Source organism: Cryptomeria japonica, chromosome 3 (assembly GCF_030272615.1).
Source record: "Cryptomeria japonica chromosome 3, Sugi_1.0, whole genome shotgun sequence".
NCBI lineage: Eukaryota > Viridiplantae > Streptophyta > Pinopsida > Cupressales > Cupressaceae > Cryptomeria > Cryptomeria japonica.
This window is the reverse complement of record NC_081407.1, coordinates 799,043,382-799,057,406: the sequence shown is the minus strand read 5'-3', so window position 1 is coordinate 799,057,406 and position 14,025 is coordinate 799,043,382.

Genomic DNA, 14,025 nt, shown 5'->3' with positions numbered 1-14,025 from the left:
TAAAGTCCTTTCTAAATCTTCTATAATACTCTACATGGCCTAAGAAACTCCTAATATCCTTTTGTTTTGTAGGGACGGGGAGGTTAATTATTACCTCAATCTTAGTAGGGTCGACTTGAATGCCTGCTTGAGAAATATGATGCCCCAACACTATGCCTTCCTACATCATCATGAAGCATTTTTCACTATTTAGGGACAAATTATGATCTTCACACTGCTGCAACACCTTGCCAAGATTGAGCATTGCTTCCTCAAAAGTAATTCCATAAGCAGTGAAGTCGTCCATATAGATTTCCATGCAATCATGGACAATATCTGAAAATATACTAAGGACTGCCCTCTAAAAGGTTGCAGAAGCATTACACAAACCAAATGGAAGAACTGAATAGGCATACGTTCCCCAAGGGTAGGTGAAGGTTGTCTTTTCCTGATCTTTTGGAGCAATTCTAGTCTGATTATAACCACTAAACCCATCCAAAAATGAGAAGTACTACTTTCCTGCTAAAGAATCTAGCACCTGATCAATGAAAGGAAGTGGGAAATGATCCTTTTTAGTAGCAGCATTGAGCTCCCTATAGTCCACACAAACTCTCCATTTACCTCCCTTCTGAGGAACTATGACCAAAGGAGATATCCATAAATTGTCTGAAATAGGATAAATAAACCCTGCATTGAGAAACTTTTGCAATTCCTCCTTGACTATTTCCCTTAATGCAGGATTGATCCTCTACAAAGGTTGTCTAATTGGATTACAACATTCTCTGATATAAATCTTGTGTGTGCACGATTTAGGATCTAATCCCTTCATATCATGATAATGCCATGCAAAATCCTGTTTATGGTTCTTGAGTAGTTTTGTCAAAGATAATCTTTGATGTGTCTTTAGCTGACTATTGATATTCAGGTATCTTCCTAGAGAAACCTCTACTTGAGAAATTATCTGAGTCTTAGACACTTCGGTTAAACAACAAGTTTGGATTTCCTGCGATAACAAGGTATGAAGTATATATGTGGTTGTAGGAGAACCCACCGAAATGGTGGATGGAAGAAGAGTATGCAAAGGACACGATGGTAGACCAGGTAACTGCTGGATTGAACCATAATGATTTTCCATGATGTTAGAAAGTACCTTATCATCCCCTTGGAGTTCTATGAATGGTTCCCTGGTTAACATCATAAGCTGTTGAACAAAATTAAGTTCCTTTGTTTCTTCTCCTACATCTGGCCACACTATTTTCTCTTGATCAAGTTGAGGTTGTGTAGGCGAGTACAGTGCAAGAGTTTTAGTAGTGATACCATCTGAAATAGTCATAACCCCTAATCTACACCCTATGTAAGCATCGACTGTAGCAAACCAAGGTCTTCCTAGAATAATTGGATATCCTCCAAATATTGCTTTAGGTGAGAGTATCATAAAGTTAGTTGGGTATTCCCAAGATTCTAAGGTGACAAAAATATCCTCAACCATCCCTTCAGATCAGACATTAGAACTATCTGTAAGCTGCAGGACTATTGAGGTGGACCTAATACTAGTAATTATGAGTTGCTGCATGACATCCTTGGTCATAATATTTATAGCTGCTCCTAAATCTATCAATGCATTCTTAATTAGAGTTCCATTAATGACCACTTTCACAACAGGACTGCCAGGGTCAGAGTACTTAGGGACAATAGCTATACCTAACATAATATCAACCAATTGTCCCATTACATGGACTTTGTGGATCCTTTTTCTTTCATCTAGGTTTCTTTAGACATGCCTCCTTAATAGCTTTACCATATATGGCAATATCCTTAATAGCTTGGAATAGTGGAATCTGTACACATATATGATTTAATTGGTCAATAAGGTTAAAAGCTATGTCATCTTACTGTCTATTCACTTCTACTTGCAATCATTGAGGAAATGGGGATGTTCTAATAGATGTGCCTGAAGTTTCAAATTGAGGTACCTGTTTAGGATCTGCAGGTTGGTCAGGTATAGTATCTTGTGCAATTTTCTCTAATGGTAATTCACTTATAACTGGAGGAGATGGGGTAGGTAAAGTTGTTCTTGACTGCAAGTGAATGTCACTGACACTAAGAGAGTATGCAGGGTATTGATTAGGATCAACTGAATAAAATTGTTGTTGTTGTGGAGGTTTATTATTAGGATTTGGCACCGACTGAGTTGGCAATTGAGTGGACTTAGGTGGAGTAGCATTAGCAGCTGATGGCATTAAGGCTGGTTGTTTGGACTGTTGTGGTGGCTATAGGAAACCAAAGGGTTGATTTGGCCATTGCTGACCTCCCCTCCATTGAGGTGGTTTTTGCTAGTTTCTCTAGGATGGCTACCAAGGACCCTGAGGTTCTAACTGATTCCCTTTTGGTTTCTACCACTGAAAGGAAGGATTTTGATAATTGGGCCAAGAATTTGGGAAAATATTCCAAGGTTGAGGTATATAGTTCCCAAAATGTTGAGAGTATGGAGGTTGCCACTGATTATTTTGTGCATAAGAATTCATATAAAGACCATAAAAAGATAATGGATCTTATGACATACCTTTTCTTGGGGGCCATGGCCTTCATTGTGCAACATAGAAGAGCTTCTCATCATCTCCATAAATTGGCTTGAAATCTGGAGGATCTTGGTGACTATCAATTTTAGCAAGAAGCTTACATTTGTAGTCCCTTTTCTTCTGCCTACAATGAGGATAAAATTAAGAAAGCATTGCTTTTGCTTCTTCATGCTTCTTCTTTGCTTGAAGTGTATCCAACTAAGTGGCCATGTTATTAATAATTTCCTCCTTGAAATCTTTTAGCAAATGAGTTATCTCCATCCTGGAGACTACCGAAGATCCAGGCCTATAGTATCTGCCTTTCTTGGCAGAGGCCCTGAAGTATCTTTGACAGATCTTCCTGATGTCATCCCATTGATCTTGAGTAATATCAGTTGGCCTTGTGCATTCTATTTGTATGATTTGATTTTTCTGCTTTGATTTGCATCACTTTGTCCTATGAGTGTTCCTACCCATGGTTGCCAGGATCTGTCTATATCTTGGTATGTTGTGGGGAGGGACATACCGGGGCATGTTTTTGTGGTATGGTGTGTTTGAAGGTTTCCCTTGTATGTACCGGCAACCCTGCATTAGTGTTTATCAACACTTGCATGACTGTGTGCAAGGCATACCTATTTGTCTGAGAGTCAGTCCATGCCTTAGTTTTTCATGACATCTTGGTTCCTATAATTAGTGATGTAGACTACCCTTAGCAATATAAAACTAGGTTGGCTCTCCACATATTATGCACAACAAATCTCCCTATCCATCCCATATCATCACATTTTCTGATCATATCTCCCTTTTTACATCTTGGAGACCTCAATTCCCCCCCCCCCCCACGTTCTTTTATCCTGCCTAAGGTCATTGTATTATGATTGGCATATTCTCAAATAAATTCTGCATTATTCATAATAGGTGCATTACTCATTTTTATCTACTGCATTAATCTTTCGTTTGTTGCATTATTCATTATTTATCCATCATTTAGGTTGCATCACAAATTTTGGTTTTATCCATCATTTAGGTTGCATCACAAATTTTGTTTTTATCCATCATTTAGGTTGCATTTCAAATTTTATTTTTATCCATCGTTTAGGTTACATTTCAAATTTTGTTGCATTATTCACTTTTATTTTGTACAGTGTGCCTATCACTTAGTTTGCATTTCAAGTTTTGTTGCACTTCTCATTTTATAGCTTATCCATTATAGTGTACATGTTCATTTCATTATACATTTTGTTGCATATTCATTATAGATTAATCCATTAAATCACACTATGTATTCTCAAAATCATCAGAAAATCCAAAAATAATACATCATCCAAAAAAATATATACAAATCATAAAATCCCAAAACATATGCATCCACATAGACAACCATCCTGTATCCATCAAAGCGTCATTAATATATCATAAACACATGCATATATAAGTATCCATCCTGCACTCACCAAAGTGTCAGTAGCATATCATAAGTATAGGCATATGTAAGCATCCATCCTGCATCACAAATAGGTCAACAGAAAACATCCATAATCATCATCAATGCATCACATCATGAAATAATAAATAATGTCCATAATAAAGTACATGCATGCATAAGTGCCACGAAAAATCATATATCGCATATATATGTCTCTCAAAAAATGAATATAACAGTCATAGTAAAATGGTTGCCCTAAAGGGTAAAAAATAATACAAAATGTCATATACAACTAACTCTCCCCTCTTGTCTCTCCAGCCCCCTCCTCATCCCCTCCTCCTCCTCTGGATCTCTTCTCTCCCATTGTCCTAGGTGGTCTCATACCTATCGATCCGCCTATTTGTTGGCTCTGCGTCAGATGCTGGCTATGGGTCCTATGAGAACGTACACTCTTTGTGTATGATGCTGCTCTCTGCTCTGCTAGGACCACTCCATGATATAATCCTCTATAGTACGTAGCCTCCCATCCTACCCTCTCTGCCCTCTCCCGCTACTACATCATATCAAAGTACATCTGCCCTAGCCCTACGGGGACTAACATCTATTGTGCCGAGTCCCTCTCCCTCCATAGGCGAGTAACATCTGCCTCTACTCTCTACACCCTCACCTGCAGACTCTCCAGATCCTCAGCCTGCTGATGTAATGTGCTTTGTAGCTCCCCAATGGTGGTCCCTGTCCTCACCTCATCCAACATCCTCTCTGCCTCGTCTCCCTCCCTCCGCAAATCATCCACCTCAATCCTAGCCGTCTACAGGCTCTTTGTCAAATCACCAATCTCCCATTGTAACCTCTGCCTGCCAACTGTCTCTGTAATGCCCGCCAAAATACTCTAAAGAAACTAAACAATAATATACAAATGGAGATAATTTTTTTTTTTAAATTGACATATAAAAACAACTAATCCAACATATAACATCTCCATCTATTTACATTCATTAACCAATTAACCAATATGAACATACATCATTGCTCATTTCATCAAATAATGCAAGTGGAAATAACACAACATCAATAATCTTTCTCTAGGGTACTTTAACATCATTACTTAATTCATTCCACAATAACATACTACACACACGATAGGTATATTTCACCTTCATTAATGCATCATATTCTAATTCTTTAACCATGAGATATGCAACCTACAACATTAATTATTCCTCATGATATGCATAATTTCCTTTCTACCAATGCATCTATGTGTATCATTCCTATTTACTAGATCCAATTAACGTCTTCTAATATATTCACTTATTAATCTACAAATATTCCACTTTAAAGATTATTTAACATTCTAACTAGCATATAAACATTCCATGAAATAATACAACTAATCCATAATGCAATTCCATTATATTCCAACTATAGTCCACTTTATTTCCATGATTCATAAAATCACATCTCTACAATAGTACAAATATAATATCTCTAAATTCCAATTCCCAACTACAATTCATCTTACAAATATAAGTACATTAAACACATCATGAGCATAGCTCTTTCTACTAAAAGATTCCATCTACTATATACAAAGATATTACATTACATATATTCCATCTTATCCATTACATAAATTTGCTACAAGGTACATCCATGGTACATCATGAAGAAGAATCCATATCCACGCAAGAAGAATCCAGAGAACATCCCAATGGCTAAAAAGTACCAACCTCTCGACCATGTGGAACCAAAGGAACCACCCCCCGTGCTAGGAGATGACACAAGGTCCCAACACATACTCTAAACCTAAGCTGGCACCTATAACCAAGGAGACTAACCACACAAGGACTCTCTAGCAAGAACTCGCACATACAACAAGAATGAACTCCTAGAGGCATAAAACTCATCAAGACATAAATGCATCCAATAAGCATAATCATAAATCATAAGAGGGGAAACACACGTAGGAGTGGAGTGTCATCATCCTCATAACATAATAACATAATAACACAAGGCACTAGCCTGATGGACATGTGGAGCCATCTCAACCTATGAGAGACTAAGGGAGATTAGCTTACCGTCTTCACAACCTTCTCATGCTTATCCTAAAACATCCTCCTTAGGACTAAGTCATGAGGTACAAATCAATTCATCATCTTATTAATTAATTTAACTACCCAACCCATCAATTATTAGGTTATCACTCATTTACAAATCACAGAAAACTCCAATGTGCCCTGGTGGTTTAGACTTCATGCATCCTTACAAGGAACCTTAGGGACGCCTATCTCTCATGATCCTGGTAATCACAAGGAAGCCCACTTCTCCTAACATGGCCCAACAATAAATCACAAGAGGCTCTACCAACATAATTACATGAAAATAATACTCAAAGCAACCAACCACTTCTACACATACTCTTACAACATAGCAAGGCTACAACAACATATACAACATCAATATAGCAAAATGAGCCTCTTGACTATCAATAACAAAGGCATATCAAGCCATCAAATGTTGCCATCAAATAAAGAATAACATCACAACAAGGCCTACTCACTTGCTGGTCCAAAACAACATAGAAAATATCTCAATCATCCATGGCCTATCCACATGGAAGAGAGTCTAAAATACTCACAATGCATAGAAGAACAAATATACTCAAAACTATCAAAATGCATCAAAACTGGTCAAACCCAAAACTTGGAAATACTAACATACCTCAAATAAAGGCTCTGGTACAAAAATTATTTCGGGAAAATACTACAAAACTGACCAAAACTAGGAAAATACAAAACATAGTCAGGTTAGCACTTTTGCCCCTCAGGATAGCATTTATGCCACACAGAACAACGCAAATGCAACACAGGACAACGCTTTTACATTCCAGAATCCTGCATATGCATTCTGAAACAACGCTTATGTTTCCAAATTCACGCTTATGCATCCTAAGACAACGCTTATGCTGCACAAAGAAACACAAATGCAATACAGAACAACGCAAATGCAATATAGAACAACGCTTTCGCATAAACAACGCTTTTGCATAAAACTTACGGAAAACTCAGAAAACTTTCGGGTAAAATAATAAATTACAGACTTAATGAAAGGGATCAAAAAACATATGAACATAAACGCCCAGAAACAAGGAATTCTTGGGTATAAACACAATAAAATAACTCAGCCTATAAACCAAGATTTACATCAAATAACTTCAGAACCATTTCTCACAGAGCTGAGAAATGCCATATAGAGGAAACCAAAAACATATATTCCAGCAACTATACAAAACCCAAATACTATAAAGTTTCTCCCCAAATATTTCCTTTCAGTAATAATAAACTATAGAATAAGATATTGTTTCAACCCAATACCTAAAACAATGCAGACACAATGCATACACAGAGAAGCCATTGAAAAACAAAATACAAAGTGAAGAACTCCAACCTGCAACTTGAAGTAATAGAAATGAAGTTGAAGAAGAGCTCCCACAAGCCAAACTAAATCCAATCCAAGCTCTAGCCAAAACCAAGAGAGAAGAAATCCAAAACCAAGGAAGAAGCTTGCTGAAATTTTTTCCAGAGAAGAGCAAAAACCAACCCGAAAAACTTCACGGGAAGAAAATAAAAAGCAACAATAATCCAAAACCCCAGCCTCAATCTCGACCAATCAAAATATTCCATTTTGGAGTATATTTTACCAACCCACCATATAATATAATTTATTCACCCATTTTAATTTGAATTCGACCAATTAGAGTGAAGGGTAGGTAAAGTAAATAAAATATACTTATCCAGCTAAGTGGGAATGTTTTATTTCTTTATTTAATTTAATGAGTTCATACACCCCACTTAGGAATAAAAGTCAAACTATTAAACAAATATAAGTTGTAAATAAATAATCCAAATGGGGATTAAAATCAAATAAACCAAAAGTTAATAAAATGAATTAAAGAACCAAATAAATGAAGATATCAAATAAATATCAAACCATAGAAGGTCAAATAAATAATTAAATAATCAATTACCATTAAAGATTAAATCACAAATATTAAATAAATATTAAATAGCAATAAGGCTTATCAAATAAATAATCATAAAATCGATAAACGTTAATTATCAAATAATTAAATATTCAAAACTTATAAATAAAATACACTAAAATGAACATTACCAAATATAAAATTATACATCCAGAGCTGCAAAATTACTCTAACATAATCAAGTAAATCAATCGACATAAACTGAACTCACAATACCAAAAGACCAAGCTTACTATCTGACATGGCGAATTATGCCAAGACATTGACTACTCACGGTGAACAACTTAGACCTAGAGCATGTGAGGGGAAACTCATGCCATCTCCGAACCACATAATCCATTGGAACTAAAGACACACTCAGACTTGTGAAGCTAGGTGGAGTCGATGTATGGTACCTACAAAATCCTGCAACCACAAAACAACAATACCACATGTACATGTACATATATAGAATAAGAAAGTGATAGAGAATCACGACGACGCATCCCGCTCGCAATGAGTGATGTGGAATCATCTCTACCACGAAGACAGTCAAACAATAGTCAAACACATCTCATAAACATCTCATCATATGTAAACATAAAGTAGGGTTATCATAATCATAATCATCATCAAAACAAGGATAAATCTAATCTATTAATAATCCATCACATAGTGAGCATATAAAATCCAACGAGTACATATATCATCAAATCACATGATCAATCATTATAGTACCAACATCCATATAGATAATCAAAATAGCATATGTCCAATATTGTCTAACATCAATCATAAGTCACTGAAGCATATGAGTAATCATCTCATCAAAATATAGTCTAGATAAGTCTATCAAGCATAATATAAAAGTCAACTCTAGTCAAAATAATTCAAATCAAGGGTGGACACTACAATCTCCTCTCACCCTCTCCACCTACAACTCATCCTCCAGCAAGTGTACTCTCGCTCTAGCAACATCCCTCTCCTGCATGAGCCTATCAAAATCTTCCTTAGAAACTCTACCACCCCCCTCCAATCCAATGTCATGTCCCTGTACATCAGGAATATCCATTGCCATGACCTCATCTCCTCCACCCTTCCCCTCCCCTGCTACCTGCCCTATCGTTGTTGCAGCCAACTGTATCTATGCTGGAATGGACGCCTGCAACCCTCTCCCTCGCACTACCCCCTCCTCTGCCTCACGACACCCCTGCCTCCTCCTACCAAAGCCCTATCCCCAAGAGCATCCTCCTCCCCTCCGACTATCTCATCCATAGTCGGCTGCACCTCATCATCCTCCAACACCCCTAGAATGGTCAACCGCACTGGTAGGTGTGCCTCCCACCAGCTCTTGTATCCCCCTATGGTGTTTGGATCCTCCCTTGTACCCCTCTGCTCGTCCCAGACCAAGTAGGTTGCAGTCTAAAATTTTTTCCTCCCCTCCAATGGACTCACACTCTGCCCCCACAAGCCTACCTCTTGCCTAATCTGTGAATATAATGGTATATCACCCACTATATCCTATACCTCTTCGAACTATTGGGCCATCCTATAGGGTGCATATTACTCCATAACATATACCGACTTTCCAAAAATCCACATCTCAACACCTGCCCAATGTAGCTGCCAGTCTCCCCTCCACCTCTCGCTGTCCAAAAATGGTCGCCATGTAAACTACATGAGCTCATAAAAAATGCGGCACCAAAACCATATAGCCCCTATCTATGTGTAGTGAAGCAGGCCCCTGTATCAATCTATGTAAGGCCGTCGAGGTTATATGTCTTGTACCCCGAGTGATTGAGTCACTGCAATGTGCTACCATGCCCATACATGAAGTAAGGTAACCCCTGCTGACATACTTGCATAATCTCTGTACACAACAAGATGCATATAATGATATAACTGAGCAAGCATCGCTACTCCCCATGCATACTCTGCACAATTGTGTACCATATAATATACACACATGCTCTACCCAATAGAAAATCCATGCCCTCCTAGGTTAGGCATCAACCGTCCACTCATAAATCCACATATCACAAGCACTAGATGAGTAATATGTCAGATCTCCACCGCTCTCCCTAAATGTATTTGTGTCCTTTCCATCATAGGCAGCGCATCCCACTCAAAAACCTCCCGAAGATAGAAGTCTTCCGCATCCAGCCTGTACTCAGGAATCACGTCGCGAATGGGGATATTCAAGATCCTCCATACATCTAATAGTGTCATAGTGGCCTCTCCTATAGGCAGATGGAAGGTATAGGTCCTTCTATCCCACATCTCTACCAGCGCAGTAATCATGGCAGTGTGCACTCTGATCCTCGGCCATCGACCAACAAAATCCAATCCTATGGAGCTCAATATCTCCAGCTCATCTACCCCTAACCGCTTGTACAACCTCATCGTCGCTGACCAGTGCTCTCTCAATGCCAACGACCCTAAATCCAGCTGCATTCAGGCAAACCACTTCATTATTCCTTGTCATTCTTCCTAACTGTCCCCTTATCCTATTCCCGAAGCATTCATGATACCCCCCTAAGCTACTTCCTACACCTATACTCATCAAATTCTTCATTTTTCAACCTCACTAGTGCTTGTGTTGTTTCATCCAGTGCTCACACCAAAATCATGGCCCTCGCGCTATGCCATAGTTGCACGCGCTAAAAACCTAGACTTGGGACCTGATCCCGATCGACGCGGGCGCTTGCTCCACGTGCCCCTTTTCCCCAATTTCAGATCTAAACCCTAACCTAGACCAGCGTAGGCGATCGCACCATGCACGTATGCCCACCCCAAAACCCCCTCATACCCCTTATCTCCGCGTGCGCTAGTTCTATTCACCAACACTCGCGCTAACCTAGGGGTGCGCATGCTGAAACGATGATCAACATGTCCGCCCCGCTAAAATTTTGGCCTAATTCTAGCCCCTAAATTCTACCCTAAACCTATCAAATCATAGGGTGAGCTTAGGGTACGTATCGGTGGATCGTACTGGGCGGGCCTCTCATGCCGACGAACCCTCTCTGCATGATGCTCGTGTGTGGGAATGCGATCCATCTCTCCTTCTTCTTTCTAAGCTCCGATTTTCTCTAATGGTTATTGTGTAGGGGAAAAAGTGACACTAAGCAAACATGCCCTAATCTCACTTTCAATCACACACCTTTGGAATACGAAAGAGCCTAGAGGTATCACATAATTGGCTACTTCTTTTTGTGGAAGAGAGAGCCACGGGCTACCTATTAGGATTTCTATTCCTTTGTTGCAAATGATAGATAGAATGATGCAAGTTCAACTATTAACCCTAAAGTGTAAGTATGAAGTAGTAACTTAGAGCACAAGATTGTAGAATTGAGATTTAATGATGAACAATTGTAAGGATAAGAGGAGAAATGTAAATGTGTACCTTGAATGGATTTGATTCTGCAAGATCTGCTGCTGAAGCCAGAAGCCTGAAATACTGAAGTTGCTACCTCTGAAACTACCAAAATTCACTAAAATGGACAGGGACCAGGGCGCCCAGCGCCCCTGTCCCAGGGACCAGAGCGCCTAGCACCCCTGTCCTGGCAGGACCAGGGCGCCCCATGCCCCTATCCTAGCTTTCTGGGTTGGAATTTGGTGTGAAGTTCTGTCTCGGTCCGCTTCCGTCGGATCTGCAACTTGCGGTGTCCTTCGAATTCAGAAATCTGCACTTATATCTGAAAAGGTATGGTGGGCGGCTATATAGGGTTTTGCCTTAGTCAAACCCCCGCTTTGGTGATTTCCACCTCCACGAATAGCCAAGTTGTATTGTAAAAGTAGTGTGTGTGCAGACCTTGTGTGTGTGCAAGATCCTAAAATGCAAGTAAGCAAACTAGAGCAACCTAGAAAGTAAACCCTAATTGCTTGTAAATAATAATGTAAATGCTTCAAATCAAGATGCAAAGTGATCTAAAGCATGAATACAAATGATATAATGAGGCTTATGCAAAGACCTAAAAACAACATGAAATCATACCCAACCCCAAGGGAGGGGTACAAGCCAATCTTCAATCGGTGATCCCTTATTGCTCTTCAATGCCTTCAAAGCCCTAAATGGATGAATGAAATTGATGAATGCTTGATGGATGGATGTTGAATGTTATTGAAGTCTTCAAAGATCTGCTCTTTCGCCGCATAGAAGGTCCTTGAAACCAAAAATTCGGATCCTTTCAAATGAAGAAAGAGAGCTCTTATATATGAAACCCTAGGTCTTAATTTCAACTTTTGGCCGACCTAGAGATTGAATCTCCTGCCAATTTCTTGGGGTTAAGCTTTATTTTATGATTGGATTGCGCTCCTAAAATTTCAGGAAAAATGTCCGGGACCATGTGCACTCCGGGCGCCATGGTCCTCTCTGGGCGCCATGGTCCTGACAACTTTTCACCAAATTTTTAGGGCCGTTGCCTATGATGATTCTAGAGAGAATCCCAAAGTTACAAGTGATTTCAAGATGTTTTGACCCCCGAAATCAGGCCTTAAAGTTCAAAATAGGACCTAATTAGGTTTTTAAATTAAATGATGTATTGGAAGAATAAAATGAAAGGGGCACACTTTAATGAAAAGGGCCCAACTTTATGATATGGGAGATGATAAAATAGAACCATAGACCTAATTAATTTAATTAATTAAGTGCTAAAGGGGAAATGCAATGCAAAATGCAAAATGTGCCAAGGCGGGTGCTAAACTAGGTGTGAAATTGTACCACCCTAGTAAGTGCGTACAATTTACGACGCTACATTTAGCCCCCACTTTAGCGGTCATATGAACACTACGTGCATATGCAAGCTAAAGTACAGAAAAGTAAACATTATTTGAAAAAGGATATATCCATAAGTTGTCGGATGAAGCCCCCAACGGTATCTGCAGTACTCAGTTAAGAACCACAACCTACAAAATCACATGTTAGATCACAAAATCACCTAATGCTTACTAAGGAAGGTGATGAAAATTCGAGGGTAGCTATATGCCCCCCCTTGTTTTGGCTTGCTAATTTTAGTGAGTTGAAATAGGGTATCGTGTTTACCACTTTGAATTGTTAAAGAATATTGATGACAAATGCTCACAAGAAGATTGATATGAGATCAAAAACTAATGGAGAATCATTTGGTAAGAAAGAGGACTAAATCTCAATTCCAACACAACAAAGAGTGTGAGGATTTGATATTTCTCTAAAACAAGATGAGGGATGTAAATGGAAACAAAATGCAAAGAGAAGAAAAGAAAGGAAAAAAGCATGAATACACACATTGGTGATCCATGAGAAGAATAGTGAGAGAGAAAACATGGACTTCTCACCCCTAGATCTTGTCTAGGTGATCCATGGGAAAAAGGACATGGAAAACTAGCCCCTAGAGTCTGTCTAGGTGATCCATGTAAGGGAGGAGAGTGAGAAAGTCTAGCCTTATGCCGCTAGTTCCACTCAACCTCGTGCATGTGTGTGTAAGTGAGGTTAGGAGCACCTCATAGGAGTCTATGCCCGAGTATGCTACAACCTGTATATGTATAGTACAACGACGTGATATCTCGCTCTAAGAGTCTGTGCTCTTGTTCCAAGAATGACCCATTGCTCAAAAAGTGTAATGTTTATGTCATAAGCAAAGTAGAACAAGGATACCTACCTTCATCACAAAAGAAGATACCCCAAAAATGCAATAATGTCATAGATCCAAGCAAGAGAGTTTTGCGCTCTTTAAGCAAGGATAAGATAGTTGAAAAGGGATATCTTGTAGTATGTGTAAAGGAGATCCCTAGAGGAGAAGAGATCTTTGTACAAAAGCCACCTATCCCCGAGAGGAATTGTCTTAGACAAATATAACATCTTCTAGAATAAGACAAAGAAGAGAATAAGAATGCAATACTTCCTTCTTTTGTGAGGTGAAAGTGATTCTTAATGAAGGATGACACTCTTTTTAACCCAATTGGGAGAGTGAATTCATTATGGATGTATTTTACCAAGTGCAAAAGAAGTTGTAGTCAAGGACTTACACCTCTTGTAAGAGAGAATCCTTGAACAAACAACAACA